Below are 14,216 nucleotides of genomic sequence, written 5' to 3'. Positions count from 1 at the left end.
CCCCCCCCCCCCCCCCCCGTTATTTTGCTGCAGCCGGACTGCAGCAGGTCCCTTCTCTTGAAGTATTGGGGTTCACAGAAGAGTGAAGAAGCCCAGACTCGAGGACCCCCATCACCCTCGAGGAGCCCAAGGTAATGCTCCAGGCAGCGGGTAAGTCCATAACCTTCCTTGTGGACACGGGGGTTACCTATTCTGTCTTGTGCTGAGAGCCATTGCCAAGTAGGAATGACACATGGCAATTTCTTTGTCAGCCTACCCAATGTTGCTTAGAGGGAGGACTTTCCATTGTGGAAATGGGCTTGCCTTGGACCCAGGTCATTTGCAGAGACATTGCATGAATGTTTGAGAAAGGTGACCCTGCTCAAGGACTAGGGTGGATCCGGGTTTAGGGAGGATCCTGCTGGATTAGGGTGGGTCCAGGTTTAGAGTGTATCCTGCTGCCTCAGGCACCCGCCCGCTCCTTGAGTTCCCGTTGAGTTCTCGCGTGATTCAGAGTATTTTGGGATGCACAGTCTGGTGGAAGTGGAAATTTTCCCAGAACGTGCATGTAGAGTGCCGGTGACAGTTCGGGAATAAAGACCTGCTATTTGAATCTATAAGGCGGTGTGGTGGCTCGGTTATTTTGTGCCCAGCCAGACTGCAGCAGTCTTGCCTGTCCACTCTGGGCCCGTTTCATTCCTAGGTCTCAGTTATGGGGATTGACGGCAAACTCTCCTTCCCAAACTAAACTGTTAGGCTGGCCTGTGCCCTGGAGGGAAACCCTTTCACACACTTTTTTATGGTCATTCTATTCTGTCTGGTTCCTCTCCTAGGCAGAGATGTTCTCCAACTACCAGGAGCCACCCTCCAACTATACCCCAAGAATACTACCACCCAACCCTTACACTCTTCTTTCTCATATTCCCCCTTTGACCATTCACTTTACTGTCCTGGATCTTAAAGATACCTTCTTTATAGTGCCCCTCCATCCTGACTCTTATTACCTCTTTGCCTTCACATAGGAAGACCCTACACCCTTAGGTCTCAACAGCTGACATGGACAGTCCTACCCCAAGTCTTCAGGGATAGTTCCCACCTCTTTGGGCAAGCCTTGGCACAGGATCTAACTGCTTGTGACTTGGGGGGATAGCACTCTTTTACAATATGTGGATGACCTTCTCCTACGTAATTTATCCCTCAAGACTTCTCAAATTCACACTACTCAGCTCCTCAATTTCCTGGGGTCCCCGGGCTATCGGGGTCTCTTTAGCCAAAGGCCAGCTTACTACTTCTTCAGTCACCCATTTAGGTATACTCCTCACTCCAACCTCTAAGAGCCTGACAACAGACAGAATTCATTCTCTCTATGACCTTATAAAAGATTTCTATATACAAAGGCCCAAAGTTTCAATTGTTCCAATTAAGAGTACTAAGAGTACTCTAAATAACATTTTTATTTCTATTAAAATGAAATAATTTGCCTAAATTCAAAATATTATAAGGTTGTTTCAGAATGTTAACAGAAAAGGGGGTTAACAGATGGGAAAGAGAAATTAGAAGGTTCTAGGTATGGAAACCATATTTAATAGAAGGAAAAGAAAATGTTTCTGGATAAGAAAGTCTTTATATGATGAAGTAAATATGAGGGTTTAAGTAAGTAATAAAGAAGTCTGTGTAAGTTTGTTTTTACAGTCAGTCATGTGTTAAAAGGACAGATTTCTTAAAACAGCTATTGCTCAAGTTTCCTAGATCTCCTGACAGCAGACAAAGGAGGAACATGTCTAAAAAATTCCTGAAAGAAGAATGCTGCTACTATATCAATGAAACTGGATTGGTCAAAAAGAATGTCAACACCCTCTGTTATTTGGGTGAAAGGCTTAAAACAGCAACAATCAAATGACCCTTGGCCAGGCTGGCTAAACTCTGCCCTCATTATGTGGCTGACTCCCGTTCTCACTTCTATATTAGTAATAGGACTTCTATTAATGATTGCTCCCTGCCTCCTCAGGTTTGCCTGAAGCATTGAGTGAAATTGCCAGAGTGACCTACAACTAGATGCTCCTATACCCCTACAGTTAGTTGCCTCCCCACCGAACCGACACCAGAACCATCCCCTTCCCCCCAGCGTCCCTATGAAACAATTTGCCTAAATTCAAAATATTACAAGGTTGTTGTTATTACAGCAGGAAGTAGCCAGATGGAATTGCCACCCTATGTCATCAAAAACGTCCGGATGTTAGATCGGTTTGAGATGCTAAGGGAACAAAGCACCAGGCAACCCGTGTGCACAAGAACAACCAATCAGGCCCTGGCAGACAAGCAGTGATGGTGCCTCCTAACCACCTGTCAATCAGCAGGGTCTCCTGACAAATCTTGGAAGGACATGGATCTCAGCAAGATTCCCTGACCAACCCCAGGAGGACAAGGATTCTAAAACCCTCCCTTTCCTGTCTCAAACCCTCCCTTCTGCCCTAAGCCCAAGAAAATTCCAATCCTGCTGAGCCTGGGTGCAATTCCCCAGACCCACTCTATTGGACTGGAGAGTGAATCTCAATAAAGCTTTGTTCAGTTGCTTTTAATCTGTCTCCTTTTGATCACTGGTACCTGACCTTACACTTTGCCTTTCTGAAAATATGATAAGTACTGGATTTTTTTTTAAAGAGAGAGTGAGAGAGAATTTTTTAATATTTATTTTTTTTAGTTTTTTTTCGGCGGACACAACATCTTTGTTTGTATGTGGTGCTGAGGTTCCAACCCGGGCCACACGCATGCCAGGCGAGCGTGCTACCGCTTGAGCCACATCCCCAGCCCAAGTACTGGAATTTAATGTTGGAGTGAGTATAGCAAAATCTGTAAAGTATTTAACTTATCAAAAGAAGACAAATTACCCCTCATTACTTTGGTAATGGTAAACTCATATGACCAACTCGACATCTCCTGTGTTTCTGCAGCTAGTTGGCTAGAGTAGAACCACAGCTTCTTATTTCTTGGAGGCTTTGTCAGTGTTGTCTGTATTGTTCTAGCAGGGAACATAGTGCTGGCTATCTTCTGAAAAGTTGAAATTTGCCAGAGATCCAGAGTTGCTGGTTTAGAATAGGTTATCCAGGTGTTGGAAAAAATCAAAGAGGGGATTAGGACAGCTCTTACCCAGGTAGCAGAGAACCCCCTTTGAACCTTTTAAACATTATTCACATTTCCATCCAAAATTTCTCATGTCATTATATAAGTTTAGTCCCAATGTACCCTAAGCTCTTTCAGAGTAGAGAGTGCTTTATTCATCTCACATCCACAAAACCAAACCCAGAAGAGACTCTTGGTAAACATGTTCCATAATGAAAAAGAGAAGTCCTTGCAAATCTCAACTCATCCCTCACTGCATCCTGTCCTATGTGTTCTCTCAGGTATCCTATGCATCCTCCATTAAAGCAGAAAACCCTTCTCTCTAAGACAGATTCTGTGCTCACCTGTGGAGCACTCTATGACATGAGAATGTCCTTTGGAATTCATCTCAACAGGTGACACCTTCTTAAGATTGCTTACCCTGCATCCTTCGGCTGGGCTTTGAAAACACCCAGAGAGAGGTTAGACTAGTTAGGGCATTCTGTTGAGATTACCTCTTTATATACTTTCCTTCCCCACTCAGTTTGAGTTCCTCTATGGAAGAGACCACATCTTATTGTACTCTATGTGCTTAATATAGGGTCTAGAAAATTAAACATTCAATAAATATTTATGCCATATTGTGTTTTCTAAAAGCCTTTCTAAAATATAAGTAATATTAAGTAGAGAAAAGTTTTATTACTGGGGTTTCAGATACAAATGTCTCTTTCTGACCCTCAGGACAGAAATATTTAAGGTAAGAAATGACATCTCTAACCCCTTTCTAAACATCTTTCATTCCTGCTAAGCTTACACTTCTTGATGGTCTTCTTTTGGGATGGCAGCCCCAAGGTCAACATCCTGGGGTCTGGGGTAGGACCTTATGCTCATATTTCTTCCTCTTGAATTTGTGATTCCTCTTCCTAGTAGCATAAGCTAGCTCTGTGTCTGTCCTGTAGAGGGCCAAGTCCTTGCTGCTTGGTACAATCTACTGCTAAAGGAGTCTAGTGATGTGAGCACTTCTTAGTTCCCTCTCACTTTCAGACTCCAGCCTCACTTTGACACCCATGCCCACTTTGGCTACTTAGGCCTCCCTATCACTTCCAACCCAGAAGGTGCTCCTTCTCCTAACTGTTCTTTCAGTCTGAAATTTTAGGATGTAAGATTAGCATAGTGTTCCTTGAAGAAAACACAAAAACATATAAGTACACACCTACGCATACAATCACATGAGTATATAAACCTACACATGTGAACATATTAAGAGCCAAGACCTGGTGCTGGATGCAAATACTAAGGCAATAGGCTCTTTAATATGCCAGTCTATCACAAATGTAGAAAACACTAGGGCAGGAAGGGACCTTATCTTATGTCACAGATAAGGATGTTAAGGCTCAGTAAGAATGAGAAATATACTCAATCTCCCACAATTGGTAGGTGGAAGAACCATAAATAAAAATCTTGGCTCAAAACTCCTAACCAATATTCTTTATCAATGTCATGCATCTTCTTATTCTGACTTTCAAGGATCTCTGAGATGAATAAAGCTGATTCCATTTCCTGAAACCCATCTATTATTCTGGATACTACAGGTCTTTTATTTATTCTCAGTTTTTCAAGTAATAAATGACACTTATCACAATGAAAATTAAGATATGTTTAGGTAATTTGTTGGTATATTTTTTGGCATTTATGCTCTAAAACAATCTTCATGAGAAAAGTGGCTAGGCCTGCCTTGTTTGCTCCATAACCCTAATGTCCATGTAAGTGTTTTCCATGTAAAAATATTTGTTGAAAAATAAATGTACTGAATTTTCTACAAACAGATAATTTTAATATATTTTTCCTACTAAACCCTTTCCCAGAGATGGGTTGAAGAAATAAGACACAACCATTGGAAAAGACAGTCCTGGATTTGAATGTTAGATCCTCCACTAACTACGAAATATAGTGAACAATTTACTTCTTTATGACATCATCTTTATTAATAAAATGGCAATTATGGTACTAAATTGATAGAATTTTGTGATATGTATGACTGACTTTCTCAAAGTTTGATGAAAATATATCACTCAATAAATATGAGCATCCCATCCCCATTTCTGGGTATTCCAGTTACTGACCTAGGGATCACCCACATCACAGTCATATGGAACACTGATGAAAAACTCTGAAGAAGTTCCCAGGAATATACATTTTACACAAAGTAACCTACTAATTTAGATGCAAGTGCAGACCTAGTGGAAGTCAATGTTTATTGTGTTCTAGAGTAGATTTCTCAGGATCCTGTAGTCTTGGAAGAAAGATTTGAAAATTTAGTGTAAGATCAAGGAAGGAATCATTTTGGAATTAGGTATGGGATATGTTATTCAGGACAGAGTTTTCCAATGGACAAAAATGGTGGAAGTTTGCCAAAACTGTAGGAGCAGGAGAAAAAAAGGGCACATATATAATTTCAAAAAACATAGTCAATCAATATTATAAGTTTATGTGTAGAAAAAGCCCTACCATTTTCTTAACACAGTACACCTAAAGTAAATCTCAATAAAATATCCATGACAAATGGTCTAGGCATGATGTAGACTCTATATTCTCTATCTTCAGCAGTCTTCAAGGTAGAGATGAGGTTTAAACAAATCTTAGATTCACTGTAGTATCTTCATATGGTTCACAGTATCTTCATATGGTATCCTCATTCATTTTGAATGTGAGACGAAGGAGCTACCTTATTCTTGCCTATGACACTTTTACCAAGTTTATATGAAACCAAGATTATTACTAAAAGCTTGAGACAAGTAATTTTGCCATGATTCAAGATATACAGTCTAAGTGTAGATGGGGGCATCTATATAAATCCACATCCTTAGGCACTGGGATAGCTCAATATTCAGCAGAGAAATATGTGAAGAAATAGGAGATTCCCATCAATCCAGGAGTAAGATACCACTCACATGATGAAGACATCAACTCAAGAACCCATGGAGATTTTGCATTTGGTGAGTGCATATGTGGTTGGTCAGAATAAAACAAATTTGTTTAGAATAATTTAAACTAGTATTAAAAAATTTTATAGACTTTTCCCTAAAGAAAGTCCAGGAAGGTCTTAAGAGAAAGCCCTACAATTAATGTATGAAGTCTAGATATAGACCCTAAAAGCCATTATGACAGCAGCAATGACTTAATTCTGGCTATGGAAGTCTCTGACAATGTTCTCTTACCCGCTGTAAGACACAGAAGAGACTCGTGCTTCCTCAGGCCAAGTCTTCTGCTCATTCATTCCCCTTTCAGCAGGTCCCTTCTTCTCTAAGGGCTGATGCATCCCAGTCTTCAGTTGGAGCATTTTCTCATGAAGAACCCTCTTATAGTATCTTTTGAAAGGAAGGATGGAGAAGAAATGTGCCTAGGTCTCTACAATGGCCAGGATTTTCTCCAATGCTACCTAAAAGAATTAAAACAAAATTAAAATGTTGGATTGCTAAAGGAGATCCCACAGGAGCATAGAAGTACAGGAATAGAACCTAAAGGAAAGTAAAGAGTAAAGCTCATAATGTGCCCGTTTGAAGAGGACCTCCTCAGCTATAAGGATGCCAGCAACCCACTGGGTAAAAGAATGATAAAGCAAGTTAAGAGGAGATGCTGATTTGAGGGGGACAAGGAGGGTCCACAAGTGTGTTAGAAGAAAAAACAAGAAAATGATTAAGTAAATGAATGAAAACAAGTGGGATTTCAATTGGGCTAAGGGATAAGTATTTTTGATTCTTATATTTGAGATAAAGTTCCCAGAGAATGTCCCTTTGAACATCAGGAAGCATTTTTATCAGAAGTTTGGGGAGTCATGAAGGTAGAAACACAGTTTGAGATGTAAGAGGTGAAATCCCCAAATTGCTGTGACATCAACAATAGTGCTGGGGGGAAGATTCAGGGTGCCAAGTCTTGAATTATAATCATAGAATTAGAATGTGGAGATAGCTACAGAATCTAAAGAAGCCCCACCTTCTGGTGTCAACACAGGCTCTCTGCTTTTCTCTGTCTTACCAATGTAGGTCACCCCTCCCATCAGCCAGTTTTAATATTTGTGTACCTTTTTGCTCATATTGAAAATTATTCATTTTTTAAAAAAATCTAAACATATTTCTCCTTGTTCAATCTTGCTTTTGCATGGAAAATATCAAAATGACATGTTTCCAATACTATTAAGTTTTTAACATGTATTTATAAATAGTTACACATATTAGTGGGATTCACTGTGACATAGTCATACATGCACATCTTTAATTTTCTTGAAGACAGTTTCAATGAGAACGATTCTTGGGGCTTTTCCTAAATTAATTTTTAAAAACTTCTAAAGGTTTTTACTATTTCTCTCTGGGAACTCTCCAGGTTTTTATCCTCTACAGTTTTTTAAGGACAAAGTGATCAAAATTAGAATATAATATTATAAGTATGACTAATAGATTTAGCACAATGATGTCTTATCATTTCATCTCACAAAGCTAATAGTAGAATCCAATGCAATACTGACTTCTTTCTCTTGAAGTAGCAACATGTAGGGGGTTTCCTTTAACATGGGGTCAATTTAACCTTCCAAATGCTCATCTCTACTAACTTTGTTATTTCTAGGGGTTTTTGCATTGCTTTTTTCTTTTTTAAACTCTATGAACATTGCAATTGAATAATTCCTGTTTAAAATTTTATTGTGGCTTTATAAGTTGCTTTCCCTTTTGTCAAAGTCATTAAAATATTTTGTTAATTTACTAGAATGTGAGTAATGGGTATTTAAGGTTGTGTTGACTCATAAGTCTAATGGATTTCTTTATCCTTTTACTCAGGTATTGACAGAGTTGCCTGGGATGCTGCAAAACTATTGAAAATGATTTATGACAGACCACAATAAAATCTAGGCCACAGAATGGGTGGAGAGGATGACAAGAGAAAGCAATAATTTTTAGTGACAAAACAGCTGAGACAGTGTAGAGAGTTACAGATACAACCAGAATGGGAGGGATTCCCTGACCTTGCTTCTACTTCCTAGGCTTCCATTTTATTGGTGCTTTGGGGTTTAACAACAGCACTTCTGAGAAGAAAGTCCTGATTTGTGTCATTTGCCTATTTCCAACAGGTAAATAGACCTACCCTGGCCAATTTTAATCTGCCAATGAAACATCATTAAATACAGAATTGGGAAGAAATGCTAAGTAGCATCTAATATTTTCACCATATAAATTCTACAAATGTACTACTCACACCCATTAGGATAACTACTATTTAAAAATACAAACAAACCAAAAAAGAAATAGAAAAGAACTGCTAAGAGCCAAGTATATGATGCATGGCATTTTTGGTTGAAAGGTGACGCCAGCTAGCCATTGAGATGATATGATTATGTTAAGATTTGCATTCATATGGATATTGGACTCCTGCTGTTCACCTCGGCCTGCTATGGGACTCCTGGAGAGTTCCCATTGGTTGGGGAAGTACAGTAGGAGGGAGTTCAGGGGGTGGAACTCTCTCTGGGTTCCGGGAGAACAGCAAGTGGGTGGATCGGCGATCTTCCTGGGCACGTACAGAACATTGGTGGCAGTTTCAAAAAATAAAATTTGTTCCTGCTTGAGTGGCTCGTGATTTTGTGCCCAGCCAGACTGCGGCAAGGACAAGTGTCCATGAGGATGTGTAGAAATTGGAACTTTTTTTTTTTTTTTTTTTGGTACTAGGGATTTAACCCAGGTGTGTTTTTCCACTGAGCCCTTTTTACTTATTTTGAGTCTAGATCTCACTAAGTTGCTTAGGGCCTTGCTAAGTTGCTGAGGCTGGCCTTAAACTTGCAATCCTCATGTCAGTTTCTTGAGTTGCTGGGATTATAGGAGTGTACCACCACAATTTATGCTCTGTTGGTGGGAATATAAAACAGTATAACTGATATGGAAAACATTATAGCCGTTTATGAAAAAATTAAAATATGATCCAGCAATTTTACTGGGTATATATTCCAAAGAATTGAAAGCAGTGACTCAAAAATATTTGTACACCCACACTCACAGCATTATTTACTGTGGCCAAAATGTAAAAGTAACTCAAGTGGCCATCAATGGTTAAACGGATAAACAAATTGTGGTGTATGTGTGCATAATGAAATATTTTTTAAAAAGGAGACTCTCAAAGACATACTCCATGAAATAAGCCAGTCACAGAAGATAAATACAGTATGATTCTGTTCATAGGATGTACCTCAAATCATCAAACTCATAGAGAAAAAGTAGAATGATGTTTTCCAGGGTTCGGAAGGAATGGAGAATGAATGGTTATTGTTCAACAGGTGTAGAATTTGTTTTGCCAGATGAAAAGAGCTTTGTGGATGGCTGGTGGTGATGGTAGCACAATAATGTGAATGTGATGCCACTGAACTATCATCTTAAAATGATTAAGATATTAGATTATATGCTATGCATACTTTATGACAATTATAAAATACACTAGACAAATAATCTCAAGAGCATAGTTAAGAGTAAAATGTCATAAAATAATCATGAAATGTACTTATTTACTTTGTGTGTCTGTGTATGTTTGGCCTTTTAAAATGTATTTCAAAAGGGCTGGGGATGTGGCTCAAGCGGTAGCGTGCTCGCCTGGCATGCGTGCGGCCTGGGTTCGATCCTCAGCACCACATACAAAACAAAGATGTTGTATCCGCCGATAACTAAAAAATAAATATTAAAATTCTCTCTCTCTCTCTTTTAAAAAAAGTATTTCAATCATCAACAATGCTACTTAGCATTTCTTCTTTTACTTTATAAATGAAAAGGTTTAACTGGCCAATGCTAAGTGTTGGGTGCTATCTCTACCATTCAATTTGAGGGGAGTCAACAAAAGTGCCCATGTCCCTCATCCTTTTAGGACCTGTTAAGTGGGTTCCCAATATATACATAGGGATGTTGAGATGTCACCAAAGAGCCTACACTCAGACCACAAAGGAAATGCATTTGTTTGCATTTAATGAACCTCCCTCTGTATGGCTATAAGCTGCCTAGAACAGGTACCCCTAACATCCTTAGTCTTCTCAGAATTTGGCCTTCATGATGACAGGCTCCTCTGGGAGTTTTCCCTTCCCCAGAACTTTGTAGTAGCCCAACTGCACTATATCAATGATGGGAGTGGCTCTTGTCTGCTTTTGGCAGCACTTACTTGTGTCTGATCAACATCCCACAATTCATCAAGATTGACTGTTGGACAGAAGCCCTGGTTCTTCTTTAAGTGACAATGCCTCATGCCAACTTTCCCAAACCTGGGTGACATTTGTCAAAGTTGATCCTGTGGTAGGTGACACATGCCACAGGATTACCCCAGCTTCCTGGTGCTTCCAGTAGTTGCCAGTGTAGCTGTGGTTTTGACTCATGTGGCCCTGAAGTTTTTGAGTCTTCCTGTCTGGATAGCATGTTGGGGTTGAGACAAAAGATCTACTTTTGTTTCTGATATAATTTATTTAATTGTAAGTGAATATGCTTTAACCCAGAGATGCCTCTGTAATAGGATTTTTTGTTTTGTTTTGTTTTGGTACTGGGGATTGAACTCAAGGGCACTCAACCACTGAGCCACATCCCCAGCCCTATTTTGCATTTTATTTAGAGACAGGGTCTCATGAGTTGCTTAGCGCCTGGCCATTGCCTCAAGGCTTTGAACTTGTGATCCTCTTGTCTCAGCCTCCCAAACTGCTGGGATTATAGGCAAGAGCCACTGTGCTCAGCCTAAAAAGAATGTTTTTGATAGGTAAAACATATTTTAATTTTCTTGCAAAACTAAGTTACAGCCATAGAAATCAGAAGAGTGGTTGCTTCTTTTAAGTATTTTGACTGAAAATTTACATAAGGAAAACATTCTGTGTTGATGGAATTATTCTTAAGACTTGGTCTGGCTGATGGTTATAAGGGTGTACACATTTGTTAACATTCACCAAACTACATACTTCATATGCATTATTATTTGTAAATATATTACAATAAAATACTTGTTAGAGTCTGTAAACAAGTCAGGATAGCGCCTGGCATTTTGCCAGAGAAATGTTAGAGTCTGTAAACAAGTCTGGATGGCGCCTGGCAAAATGCCAGGGGGAGTGGTTTGTGAAGTAACGCCAGCGAGCCATTAAGTGTGGAGATTTCTTATTGGTTGACTGATGTATCTAGTTTATGCTAATAAGATAAGCTGTGCAAAATGTATAAATACCTCTGTTGTCCTACAATAAACGGCTTCCACTCCTGCTGTATCAATCTACACAAGTTGTTCATCACCCCCTGGTTATTTTGCTGCAGCCGGACTGCAGCAAATACTGTTAGTATAAAAATAAAATAATTTTTTTAAAAAAACATGAAATTACAAAAAAGTCGTCGTTTTAGTTTTTGGTTTCCTCATGATGCATGTTTGTATTCTGTGAAATCTAAACAAAAATTCTAATAGAATTTTATATGTCCTGGACAGTGCTAGGACTTTATTACTAATATTAGCTCCATTTTACCCCCTTTCTGCCTTTTGAGTTATTGTCATTCATTTTATTTCAAGGTACACTACAAGTTAGGCAATATTATTGTTGGGATAGTGATATTTATTTGATTAGCTCACATATTTAGACTATCCATGGCTCTTCCTTCATTTCTATGTTTCCCTTGGGACCTTTTAACTCCTGGCTGGAGACTACCTTTGCACTTCCTCGTGAAGATCTGCTGCTTATCTGGAAAGGCTTTAATTTCACCTTTGTGATGAAAGACATTTTCCCAGGCGGTCATGATAGGTCAGAGATTGTATTTTATCCCTTTAATAATGGCTTCTTTGTCTTCCTTTTCTATCATCTTTGTTCAGCTCTTAATCTTTGAAATACAGTTTTTTAATGTCTTTTGTGTACTTCCATGTCTTTTCAGTTTGCCTTTGATTTTCAACAATTTTAAACGTGCCTGCTATGTTTCCCTTCTTCTTATCCTGTTTGGAGCTGGTAGAATTTCTAACACATTTAGCTTAATAACTCACAGATACTTTAAATTGGCCATTTTATTTTCCAAATATTGCTTTTGATTCAATATCCATCTTTTTCAACTTCTGAGACTTCAAATACATGTACTTTATATGTATTTACATGTGGCCCTTTATAACATGACCTATACTTCCCTTTTACTCTCTTCTTTGAAATCACCTTTCTTTTAGCTCTCTATACTCTCTACAACTTTATTTTATACTTAATTATTTTTTAATTACTAATTTTTATCCACTGGATCTAAACCATTATTAAAGATAGTCCCTTGCTTTTTTTAGTTAGCATATATTTTAGTTCTAGAATTCCTGTTTTATTGATTGAGTGATTGAGTGATACCATGGATTGAATGCAGGTCCATTGTCAGCCCTTTTTACTTTTTATTTTGAGACAGGGTCTCGCTGAGTTGCTTATGGCTCCTGTTTGATTTTTAAGTAGATTTTTAATTTCTAGTGTACATTTGTCTCATACTTATTTTCTTGAACACCTAAAACATATGCATTTGAGTTTTCCTACCTGATGACTTCAGGTCTCAATCATGTTACCAGTCAGTTTCTATGGTTTGCTTTTTTTGCTCTTGCTATAGTTTCTAACTCAGCTGATCGACAGTGTGAACTCAAAGGAAGTCTCAGTTTATCCATTTTGTCCACTCTTGGGCTATGGATGTGCAAGTTGCTATTTGAGAGTCACCTTCTCTTTTGGAGGTCTCAAACTTCACTCTGTACCCCTCTGTTTTAGACCACCTGACCACTGAAACCTGCTTTCTTTCAGCCTCATTCTGTCAGCCCTCATAGGCTCTCACCAGCACAGAGCTGAATTTGCAAATGCCTGGAGGAGAAAATTTTTACCAAGTGTCGAGTTCACTTTCATTTCACTCTAGATCTTGACTTTGAAGTCTGATTACTTGGACAGATGCACATCTCCCCGACTCCTACCTCCAAGAGATTACGCAAGTACTGCCCTCCTCACAGCTCTCCTCTCTCCAGTGTCTCAGACTCTTGGCCCTCACTTGTCTAGAACTAGCTTGCCCCGAGGGGTAAAGGCAGAGAATTAGTTTCATTCCACTGAACTGTATCTCCCTCTCTCTCTGACCTGGGTGGTCCCAGCTGCATTGATAGCTTTCCAAAGACTTCAAACATAATTTCTTAAACCATATTTTATCTGTTTGTTTTCAGAGGGAGGGTTTACTACAAATATTCCATCATGACTAGAAGAGGAAATCTACAAATTCCAGATAAATTAAATTTTCCTACTTTGTTCTCTTTTTTGGTACCAGGGATTGAACTCAGGGGCACTCGAACACTGAGCCACATCCCCAGCCCTTTTTTGTATTTTATTTAGAGACAGGGTCTCACTGAGTTTGCTTAGCAAGCCTTGCTGTTGCTGAGGCTGGTTTTGAACTCACAATCCTCCTGCCTCAGCCTCCCAAGCTGCGGGGAATTACAGGTGTACGTCTCCGCACCTGGCAGTCAGTGTTCTTAAGGGAAGAGTTATTGTGGAGACCATCCATGTTATAGATATTCCACTTTTGCAAATACTGGCACTCAAATACCAGGAAATATCAAAAACTTCAGGACATATAAATAGCAATTAAAATGACTCATAGACTAGATTAGCTAACATGTACCACCTAACAGAGAATGGACCCCTGCTAACCACTGCTCAACAGAGATCATCCTCAGATGTTCATTTCATAAAATCAGAAACAGAATTCCACATCAATACCATTGTTGGCATCAATAGTTGACAATAAAGAGAGAAAAGACTTGTCCAATAGATATACTTAGTGTGTAAAAGTCAAAGTCTCAGTTTCTGCTCATGAGATTCAGTAGATGAACTGAGGGAACAAGAGTCAAGAGCTCATTAGATCCACTTCTGTATGGGGTGATCATAAAGTAGAAGATTCTATTGACCCTGTAATCCCAGCAGCTTGGGAGGCTGAAAAGCAGTAGGATTGCAAGTTTAAAGTCAGTCTTAGCAACTAAGTGAGGCTGTAAACAACTTAGTGAGATCCTGTTTCAAAATAAAAAATTCAGAAAAGGGCTGTAGATGTGGTTCATAAGCACCTCGGGGTTCAATCCCTGGTGCAAAAAAAAAAAAAATAAGTCTATTGGCTATTCCATCTCAG

This window comes from Marmota marmota, unplaced genomic scaffold (genome assembly GCF_001458135.2).
Source record: "Marmota marmota marmota unplaced genomic scaffold, marMar, whole genome shotgun sequence".
Classification (NCBI taxonomy): Eukaryota; Metazoa; Chordata; class Mammalia; order Rodentia; family Sciuridae; genus Marmota; species Marmota marmota.
This window is presented reverse-complemented; position numbering follows the sequence as displayed.